Source organism: Mesoplodon bidens (genome assembly GCF_964165515.1).
Source record: "Mesoplodon bidens genome assembly, chromosome: 14".
Lineage (NCBI taxonomy): Eukaryota > Metazoa > Chordata > Mammalia > Artiodactyla > Ziphiidae > Mesoplodon > Mesoplodon bidens.
In genome coordinates this window covers 71,617,485-71,628,133 of record NC_138170.1, presented here as the reverse complement: position 1 = coordinate 71,628,133, position 10,649 = coordinate 71,617,485, and the positions used below count along the sequence as shown (strand labels likewise).

Genomic DNA, 10,649 nt, shown 5'->3' with positions numbered 1-10,649 from the left:
GTATTGCGAGATAGCAGCGCATCCCTAGCTGACTATGTCCTGCTGCTCTCAGACGGGCAGAAGCAAGAGGAAGGAAAGTTAATTTACTGAATACCTCCTATATTCCAGATGGGATGTCAGCTGTTCTCGTGTGTAACACCTGGGTTCTAATCCCTGGTCTGCCACTGACCCTACGTGTCATCCTGGGTAAATCACTCTCCCTGTGGAGGAGTCTTAGTACCTCAAGTGCAGGCTGAGAAGGGTAGAGTGGATTACGTCTAAGACAGTGGTTCTCATTCTTTAATGTGCACCAGAATCCCATGGAGGGCTTGTTAAGATACAGATTGCTGGGTCCCACCCTCAGTTTCTGAATCACGGCGCTTGAGAATATGTGTGTCAGACAAGCTCCCCAGTGGTGCTGACGATGTTCATCTATGGACCACACCTAAAGGTGCATCGCTCTAAGATATAACCACCAACTCTAAAGTTAAATAGCACGCGTGAGTTCATGAAAAAGAAACATACACACACACACACACACACACTCTCTCTCTCTCTCTTTAAAAAAGAGTAAAAAGCAAAGGACCCCAAGCTAGTAAATCAATCCCAGTGGGTCCAAGCCTATAGGTTTCCTTAAACTCTTGAAAACAACTCTAACAGGTAGCAAGCCAAATCTGAACTCAAGTTTATGTCCTGTGGCTCAAGTCCTTGCTTTGGAGAGAATAAAGTGCTACCTCACCCCCAAGAAGCCTATAAGCCTGCATGAAGGGCGTTCATTAACACAGTCACACTCAGATGGAGGCCCAAGTGACATCCCAGGGAAGCATCTGAATGTCTTTAGTATCTGGTTCCTCCAGACATTTGCTATGTACCCTACAAGGACTGCAACCAGCAGGGGTACCACTGGGATGGAGAAGATGCAGGAGTGCTCACCATTGCTTCTGTGGTGTGACCAGAGGTCCACACCCCTAAAATCCCCACCCAGAGCACTGCCAACCTCCTCTCACGGACTTGTCTCCACTTCAACCACTGTGGCCACTGTCACTCATTAGACCTTCTCATCCCCTAAAGTGTCCCCCCTTCAGGAACAACTAAACCAATCACTGTACTCACATCTCCTGACATTTCAGCTGCAAAAGGAGAGAGGGCAGGTTCAAGAGAAGGCTTTGGCTTCTTTAGGTTTGTAGTAGGAGAAAATGAGATTTTGTTTAAGAAAAGAAAGAAAAAGCCAATGAAAAGAGTTACAAAGTAAAAGGATGAACAAACAGGAAAGAAAAGGGAAATCAATAGTGGCAAGTTTTGAAGATGGCAGTTTTGAGGGAGAGAGGGGTCAGGAAAGGGTGGAGCCACTGGCCTCTGAGTTAATCAAGCCTGCAATTCCTCAGCCACAGATCAAACTATGGAATGAGACTGAAGCAGCACTCAGAGAAAAATTCTGAGCCTCAATTTTATTGCTTCAAAAAGGAATAAAATAGAGAAACTAAGCATCTACCTCAAGATGTCAGAAAGAGAACATAATAATATGAGAAAAGTTTTTATAAGAATGTAATAGAGATAATATTACAAATTATGTTCTTTAGAAAGAAATCTACAAAAATGGAAAAGTAATTCCAACTGTTGACTTTAAAGAAACAGAAAAATATATAGTGGGTACAATTAAGGGGTAAAAGGTTAGGAATAAACATGTGATTTAACCATAAGTATGAAGTTTACTTTTTTAAAAGGTAAATGAGTACTATGTCAGCCCTGCTAGTATATTTGAAAATCACTAGGAAAAGAGTTTCTAGAAAATCTATAACTCACCAAAATTGATTCATTAAACAAACAGCCCAAGTAGTTCAATAATTATAGGCAAACTTTAAAGAGTTCAACAGACTATATACATATAGACTATATATGTATTACACACACACATATAAAGCAAGCTATACTCAGGTGAAACTTTCATGTTCTCAGGGGCAAGATAATCTTAATGGTACCCAGACCCACAATCCCTTATTTATAGTTCTAAAATTCCAGATGCTCTGTAGTTTATTTTATAAAATGTTTGAAGACAAAACCTGACTGAAACTCATTTAACATTAAATTTGATCTGAATTCATACATATATATTATTATTATTTTTGTGTCATGGTATGAAATAGTAACATGTTTATTATGCCTTGCTGCCCCACTTCCCACTAGGTGAGATGTAATATTGCTTTGGCCAAAAAGTTCTTTCGGCTTTTCCGTAACATCTTGCGGAAAAACCCAAACGAACTTTTTGACCAACCCAATATATGTTATACTTCGTGTATTACCTTTCTAAAAAGCCAAAGGTTCTGAATTCTGAAACATATCTGGTCTCAAGGGTTTCAGAACAGGCCTTGTGGGCCTGTATAAACTGGTACAGAGCATAGAAAAAAGATAAAAATTTTCTCAACTATTTTAAGAAGTTTGTTAACCCTGATCTAAAATTTGGCAAAAGAAAATTCACTCAAAAAGGAAAACTACAGTCTGATTTCATTTGAGTATGGAAGCAAAAACCTTTGATAAATGATATGTTTTATTGTTTTCAACTTGGTGATAAAAAATATGGTCATTGTTATGAACCGGTGTGTCCCCCACAAAATCCAATATGTTTAAGTCCTAACACCCAATACCTCAGAATGTGACTGTATTTGGAGATAGGGTCTTTAAAGAGGTAATTAAGTTACAATAAGGTTGCAGGTGTGGGCCCTGATCCAATATGACTGATGACTGTGTCCTGATAAATATAAGACGAGGAAATTTGGACACAAACACACAGAGGAAAGACCATGTGAGGACACAGTGAGGAAGTTGCTATCTACAAGCCAAGGAGAGAGGCCTCAGAAGAAATGAATTCTGCCAACACCTTGACCTGGGACTTATAAATCTCCAGAAATGTGATAAAATAAATTTCTGTCGCTTAATCCACTGAGTCTGTGGAACTTGTTGTCGCAGCCCTAGCAAACTAATACAGGCACATTTAATATTCAAGTTTGAATAATTACTAAGTATTCATTCCACCATTATAAAAACATTTCTTTTCCTTCTCTCTGGGCACTACCTTCACGAAAATTCCAAGAATCATAAGGACACCTACTCTGTGCAAATAGTCAGTCCTGGTGACCAGTTTTACAGAAAACAATGCTAGAAAATCTGACCAGTCCACCAGAGGGCCAAGTGTACTGCTACTATGATTCTTGGACCACACACACGGTATTTGTTGAAAGCACGTGACTCAGAAACAGGGGTCATCCTTGTCCATGGATCAGAGCTTATCAATGGTCCAGACACCAACACCAGGTGGTCCACACTCCTGGGCCATTGTCACAAGCATTGGGGTGCTTGAGGCATACACCACCCAGGCTAGTCCCATAGGACTTCTCAGGATACAGAGAAGGAGGAGGACACGGCTCACTCCCTGTATTATGCCTACATACGGTGGTTCCACATCATTCAATGTCTCAGCTCCCAGTGCTGCCATTCCTTTACACGGCACTTTGCTCATGCACTCAGCCATTTTCCCTAAGGCACTTGCACTGGGCCCAGGTGAATGAGTCCAGGAGGCTCCAGACTCAGCCACACACCCTGACCTGCATCCTGCCCCACACGCTCAACTTCCTGGCCCTCAGGAGAAAAAGCAGCCCTTCCCTCACTCAGTCAAGAGCCTGCCTACGCCTGCCTAGTATTATTAGTCATACTATTTTCAAGGGGAAATCTCACCTTGTGAAATGAAACATGACCTGGTGAAATGAAATAAAAGCAAACCAAATCCTGCCAAGTAAAAAGAGGTGTGTTCCATAACTAAGTAAAGATTATTTCAGGAATGCAGAGACAGATAAATATTAGGGGAAATTTTTAAACGTCATATCACTAAGTCAAAGGGGAGAAAAAAATCTTCTTAAAAGATGAGGAGGTGACTTCAATAGCATTTCTAATTTATAACACTAACCACCACAACAAAAACATTTTATAAACTAGAAATGGAAGATTGCTCCTTGATATGATAAAAAATCAAAATTGTCCCAAGCCAAATGGCAGTAATAGCTAGTTAAAAGTAAGTGATGTTCCCACTTAACAGAAAATAATAAGACAAGGCTACTTGCAATCGTGGTCATTGTTTATAGTATTCTAGAAGTTCTAGACCTGTACTGTCCAAAATGACAGCCACTAGCCACATGTGGCTACTAAGCACTTGAAATAGGGCTCATCTGAATTGAGGTGTGCTGTATCAGATTTTGAACACTTAGTATTTTTTTTAAAAAGAGTGTAAAATACTTAATTTTCAATTTTTATATTGATTTAGGTTGAAATTTTATTCTGGGTATATGGGGTTAAATAATAATATATTATTGAATTAATTTCATGTTTCTTTTTACTTTCTTTTACCGTAGCTATTAGAACATTTTAAATTACATATACGAATGGCATTATATTTCTATATTTCAGTGCTCTTCTAGACAGTGTAATAAGGTAAAAGAAAAGAAAAAATCTTTAGCCACAAGAAATAAGAAGGTGCAATTATTACTGTTTGAGGATTAGATGACTGGGTAGATGAGAAGTTATTACACATTTTAAAAAATAATTATTTAGAAATTAATGACTACTTTCTATGCCAGCATTAGACAGTTAGAGAATATAATGGAAAAATAAATCTCAAATGTCCACGAAATATATAATATACTCAAGAATAAATTGTACGTAAAATGTAAGACATTTTTATAAATAAGTAGTTTTAAATGGTTTTAGTTTCTCCTTTGACAACAGTTTAGGGAAGAAGCAAAGATGTTCTCAGAGAACACTAGTCTGAACTGAGGACCCCAACTGAGCAAACAGCTGTACTCACCTGACTGCCAGTCTGTAGTGGCTGCTGAGGACCAAACATCCATGTCCATCAAATATTGTAGAACTCACAGCATACAAGTTCAGCAATGACCTTGTTTCTGGCTCCATCTTAGGTTTCCTATCCTGATGTTTCTTTGCTTAATCATCCAAGCACTGCATTGTAAAACATGATACATGCATCAGCTATAATTATACACTGACTTCATGGTTTGTTTTTTCTCCTATTCCTTTTACTTTTTAATGTGGGGCTGGTCCTTCCCCTTCTCTCAAATGACATTTCTCAGTCATCTTGTATCACTTCTTCAGGGACAAGCATAGTCTCTGTTTCTGCACCTCTGCCTTTTCATCTGAACAGATACCCCCTTTTCATTAGAGGCATTTGAAAATGCAACTCTTAGGACTCAATCCTGACAAATATTGCAGAGACAGAGGGACATTTTAACCTTTGACTTGTCAAGGGTAGTCACATCTACACTGAGGCTTAGTAAGGATGTGAGAACATTCCTTACTAAATAAATCTTTTTTGTAACTTTGGATGTTAACTTAAATGTCATTTAACATAGGAGGAAATTTGTATATGATTTCTCTGAATCCTTAATAGCCTAGGTTTAATAGACTGGAAAGGCAGGGCAGGGAGTCACATATCCTTGGCAGAGGATATAGGACTGTTTGGAGAAAATCTGAGAAAAACCCTGAGAGCCTCCAGGACCCAGTACCTTTGCAATTTGTCTGGTTTATTATCCTGGCCTGGAGCTTGGGACTTCTTACCTCCCAGGTGAAAGACTCCTTTTGGCCGTGGAGACAAGGACAATAGCCCCCCAGAAGCCCAAGGGACAATTTACAAAGGCCCAGGGCTTACAGAGCCTTGCAATGTGTCTCCACTCCAGACATGAAATAGGGCTTCTGATCCAAGGGCCATCTCAGGGAACCATTGGGAAGACGTGAGGATCTAGGCTGACAGGGGAAGTGTGCCATTTCTTAAGGCAAAAAGCAGTGGAGAAGAAGCAAATATGGAGGATGAGGAGTTGAATTTGGGACATTTTTTAAAATTTATTTTATTTACTTCTTTTTGGCTGCATTGAGTCTTCATTGCTGCGCATGGGCTTTCTCTGGTTGTGGCAAGCAGGGACTACTCTTCGTTGCGGTGCATGGCCTTCTCTTTGAGGTAGCTTCTCTTGTTGCAGAGTACGGGCTCTAGGGTGCATGGGCTTCAGTAGTTCCAGCACGCGGGCTCAGTAGTTGTGGCACACAAGCTTAGTTGCTCCGCGGCATGTGGGATCTTCTGGGACCAGGGCTCGAACCTGTGTCCCCTGCATTGGCAGGTGGATTCTTAACCACTGCGCCACCAGGGAAGCCCAAGTTTGGGACATTTTTATGTTGACGTAGAACTACCAAGCGAAGATATATTAGTAGGCATTAGGATCTGGAATTCAGGAAAGACATTAGCCTACAGACGCAGATGTTAACGACTATAAACGTAAGTCCGGTGGTATTTGGTATTTCTCTCCAGGAAATCATCAAGTTTTTCATTTTCAGGAGCACACAGAGGACATGTCTTGGATGACATAGAGGAGATTTTAGAGGAACAGCACTGAATCTCTCTTACGATGCAGGTGGCCAGGAACTTCTGAGTGTTGTGTGTCCATTTTCAACTACTGCATAACAAATTATCACAGACTTAGCAACCGTGAACAATACACATTTATTATCTGACTATTGCTGTGGGTCAAAGTCTGGGTGTGGCTTAGCTGGGTCCTCTGTTCAGGGTCTCATAAGGCTGTAGTTGAGGTTTTAGCCAGGCTGTGTTCTCATCCAGAAGCTTGAATGGGGAAGAACCTGACTCCAAGCTCACTCAGTTTACTGGAAGAATTTATTTCCTTGTGGCTGTAGGACTGAGGGCCCCAGCTTTTGCTGGCTAATGGTTGGAGGCTGCCCTCAGCTCCTAGAGGTCACCCACCATTCAGAGAGGCCCAGGTGGACTTTCCCAAAATGGCCACTTACTTCATCAAAACAGTGAATGAATTTGCTAGTAAGACAAAGTCTCATATAATGCAATGTAATCATAAGAGTGACATCCATCACTTTTGCTATATTCAGTTGGTTAGAAGCAAGTCAGGTCCCCCTACACACACTCAAGAGGAAGGTATTATACAGGACACAAACAGGAGATCAGGACCATGGAGGGTCAATTACCTCAGAATCTGTCTGCCACATGCTGCATGGATGGGAGAGGCATTGAAACAGTGTTGAAAAGCCATCTCCAAGGAGCAAACATATAGCAGTGGGAGGCACAAGAACATTCACCACATATCCTGCCATCGTAGGCCACATAAAAGGTGCAAAAGACCACAAATTTTGGCAGCTGCACATACTAACCACTTATTAAGTACATTCATTGACATATTCTGTTACAAGGGTCCCTACGCTATATTTCAGAAGGTTGAGAGCGAGAGAGGGGGGAAGCAAAAAAGGTAGCCTGACGATAACCCTCAAAATGTATTACCTGGGACATTCTGGGGAGATTTGATTGGCATAGGCATCTGAACATTGAATGGGCAGGGTGATTGGTCAAAGAATATTTTGGTTGATTTATTTCCCCATCTTCCCACTAGGAAGAATGGAGTTGATGCAACTCTAGAAAGAGGAAATATTTGAAAACTTCTATAACCCAATAATCAAAACCTACATGAAATATCAGATATATGCTAGGTGCTAAAAATCAGATCACAGATAACCAGTTCATCAACAACCTGCACTGAAAAGTGTCTAACTGCTGAACACAGGAAGCTCTGGCCTGGGTTGTTGCTCCTGTGCCCTAACTAACCTCTCACCTCAGCACCTCCCCTGGAAGAGCTGGCCAAGGCTCTCCAAAGCTGCCAACATGAGGGGGTATGCAGTTTCATCTCCATCTTTTCTCCACCAGAAGCATGCCCATGACACTGCCATCTGCTCAGCAACACAGCATCCCAGGCACCAGGGGCCCCGTTCGGGACATGAAACTGGGTACAGGGCCATTTCCTCTTGACACCTCAGAACTCATCTCCCTTCTGAAACAAGGACAGACATGCCCGATTTATCAGGGACCCAGCGAGCATGGAGGCAAATCTTTGTTCTCAGGAATTCTGAGACTTCAAGGATATTTGGTAGCAACTGAACCTAGTCTGCCTGAGCAACTGTTTCTGCAACACCAAACTCCATGAGGTTGTTAGTGGTGAGAAGCGACCCTTGCTTCATCACAAACCAGCAAGAGGACGTGCCCATTTCTGCTTGTCCAAAGAAACAAGCATGCCAGGAAATACAGCTCTCCCAAAAGGGCAGATGGGCAGCTTCTCCACCCCGCCCCTCCCTTCCCGACCCCATCACAGACAGGGGACAGAAGCTACAGGAGAAAACGTTCAACCAGCCAGGCCAGGGGAGGTGACACATGGAGGAGAGATGGATAAAGATTTCATTTCAGGCTTTGAAGATGTACCCTTTGGATGCTCCTTGTCCCTTTGTTTTGTTTGTTTATTTTCTTGCAGGGGTGTTTGGGGAAGCATGATGCCATTTTGCAAAAAAGAAAGTACAGGATTTCTGAAAAGACAGCCCTGGGTCTAAACGCTAGCTTCTCCACGTATTCTCTGCCCACCTTTCAATAGAACAGTCTAATCCCCTTAAATCTGTTTCCTCGTCATCTTAGAAGGGAACATTTAAAAGGTACTTAATCTCACTAAGTTATTGCCGCGGGAGCATGTTGAGACCCAGCATTGCGCAGAGGAATCCTACACTCTGAAGGACTGCAGAGCTGAAGCCAGCCCGGGGTCCGTCACACCCATGTTAACACTGCACGCCTGGAAACTAAAACCTGTGCTGGGAAAGGGACTTGGCCAAGTTCTCTATGCCAAAAAGAGGCCACATGGGGTACTGCCTCCTGCCCAGGCCTGCCAGAGAGGGGAGATAGAGCTGAAAAGTAAACTTCAAAAAAAAAAAAAGAAGAGAAAAAGAAACGTAAACTTCTCCGCCTTGCCTGGGGGTGAGAGCCTTGTTGGGGGGGGGGTTGGGTGGGACTGAAGAGGGTGGGGCTCTTAGCGCAGGCGCAGGACTGGCCAGGTGGTGGGTCCCCACCGCAGCCAATGAGAGCTCCCATCCAACCCGCAGCCACCCTAGGTCTGCGTGACTCCAGGGGTCCCCTGCTGCTGGGCATCCGAGTGGCCCATCATCCCAGGCTCTCAGACTCTGTTCGGAAGGAGAGAGATGGTAGGAGAGCTGATGGAGTGGCAGTTTCAGCAGCTCCCGTGCCCATCGGCAGGTCTGCATCTCTGTATTGGGGCGGCCCCATCTCTCTGTGCATCAGGAAGCTCCATGGACATATTTGTTTACTCCATTTGCCGATATGCAGTTTGCATAATATTGAATCTGGAAAGGACACTGCATCCACTGACAGGAGTTTTCCCAGCTGTTAAAAGAAAGAAAGAAAGAAAGAAAGAAACCAGCTTTACATTTTTTACATTTTGGAGTAAAAATAAAGACACTCTACCGTGTGCCAGGCTTTCGGATGGATGGTTCTCGGGGCGGGGAAGGCCACGTCTGTGGTCAGGCCACGTTCCCAGATCCAAAGTATTGTTGGATGGCTTCCTCGTAAACACTGTTGGCAGCTCCAGGGACGGCTCTTTTGGTAAAAAGGATGTGCTGGAACGAAACGTGGGCCTCCAGCCAAGACACATTTCTTCCTATAAAACAGAAAACATGCACATGTCAGGATGCAAGAAGCCAAGCCTTTTCAAGAGTGGAGGCGTCCTCCTCCACAGCATCCCAGGAGAATGGTGGGGGGGCGGGGACAAGGCTGAGCTGGGCTTTGACCTGAGATGCGTGGTAGGGAGCAAAGAGCTGAAGATGTATTCCAGCCCTCCCCATCCCCCCACCTCTCCAAGCCAGGCTTTCAATCAGATGCCTTCTGTCAGCTTGCTTATATCCTCAGATTGGTCTAAACGCCTAGCTCCAGTGTAAGGTATAATGAGGCCCCCCAAATCTGTAAGAGCAAAGACGCAAAGCACAAAGTCAAGGTAAGTGGAAGGAAGCCCAGGAGGGGGTGTTCTTCACAGACCCCAGACAGCCATTCTCCGGGATACTTTCTTCTCACTCAGACCCTTCTCATCACAGATCCTTCCAGCCTCCTTGGCAGGCTCTGGGGAGCTGCACAGAAGCACTGCTTGCCCAAACATCATTCTACACATGGCACAATTCCCTGGACCCTCTCCTACCCAGAGTGGGGTCCTCAGGGCACCATCAGCCTCACCTGGAGGTTGGTTAGGAATGCAGAATCATGATGCCCAGGTGTTTCACAGGCACATGGAAAGTTTGACAGGCACTGCCTAGGGGCTTCCTGGAGCATCCTCCTAACTGGACACATGTGCCTCCTTCAAGGTCCTCCAGCAGAGAAGGATGGACAATCGGTGAATCATGAAGTGACAAAGCCTCTCCTCTCACAGCACCTCCAGGTCACGGCCTGGGTGTGGATAAAAGGCACTTTGGACTATAGATCCCACAGCCCCCAGGACTCCAGTTTTCCCAGCCACCCAACCTCTATAGTAGGGGAGCATCTGCTCACACTCTCCCCTCACCTTCTTGGAAGAGGAAAAACGGTAGAGCTCAATTCCAGGATGATTTAAGATACCAGATGAGAGTTAAAAAAATCAGATCTGGGGTTCCTCATTGTGAATTTTTTTACCCCTTAGCCAGAGTTTGGCTTTACCTGCTCTAGGGACAAAGGAGTCAGGTCCCAGGCAGCCTGGGTGAAGTTGGAAATTAAGGGTAGATGTGTGCCTTGGGTGGACGTGTGC

At 43.8% G+C, this 10,649-nt stretch overlaps 1 long non-coding RNA gene across 1 annotated transcript; it reads right to left on the bottom strand.

Annotated features, from left to right (window-relative positions):
• Positions 1 to 9,043: 9,043 nt before the first annotated feature.
• Positions 9,044 to 10,177, bottom strand: LOC308627940. Its single transcript, XR_014017472.1, has 3 exons — positions 10,106 to 10,177; positions 9,347 to 9,539; positions 9,044 to 9,265 (listed from the first exon to the last, which is right to left on the bottom strand). It is a non-coding gene; the product is annotated as an uncharacterized lncRNA (long non-coding RNA).
• Between the last annotated feature and the right edge of the window lie 472 nt (positions 10,178 to 10,649).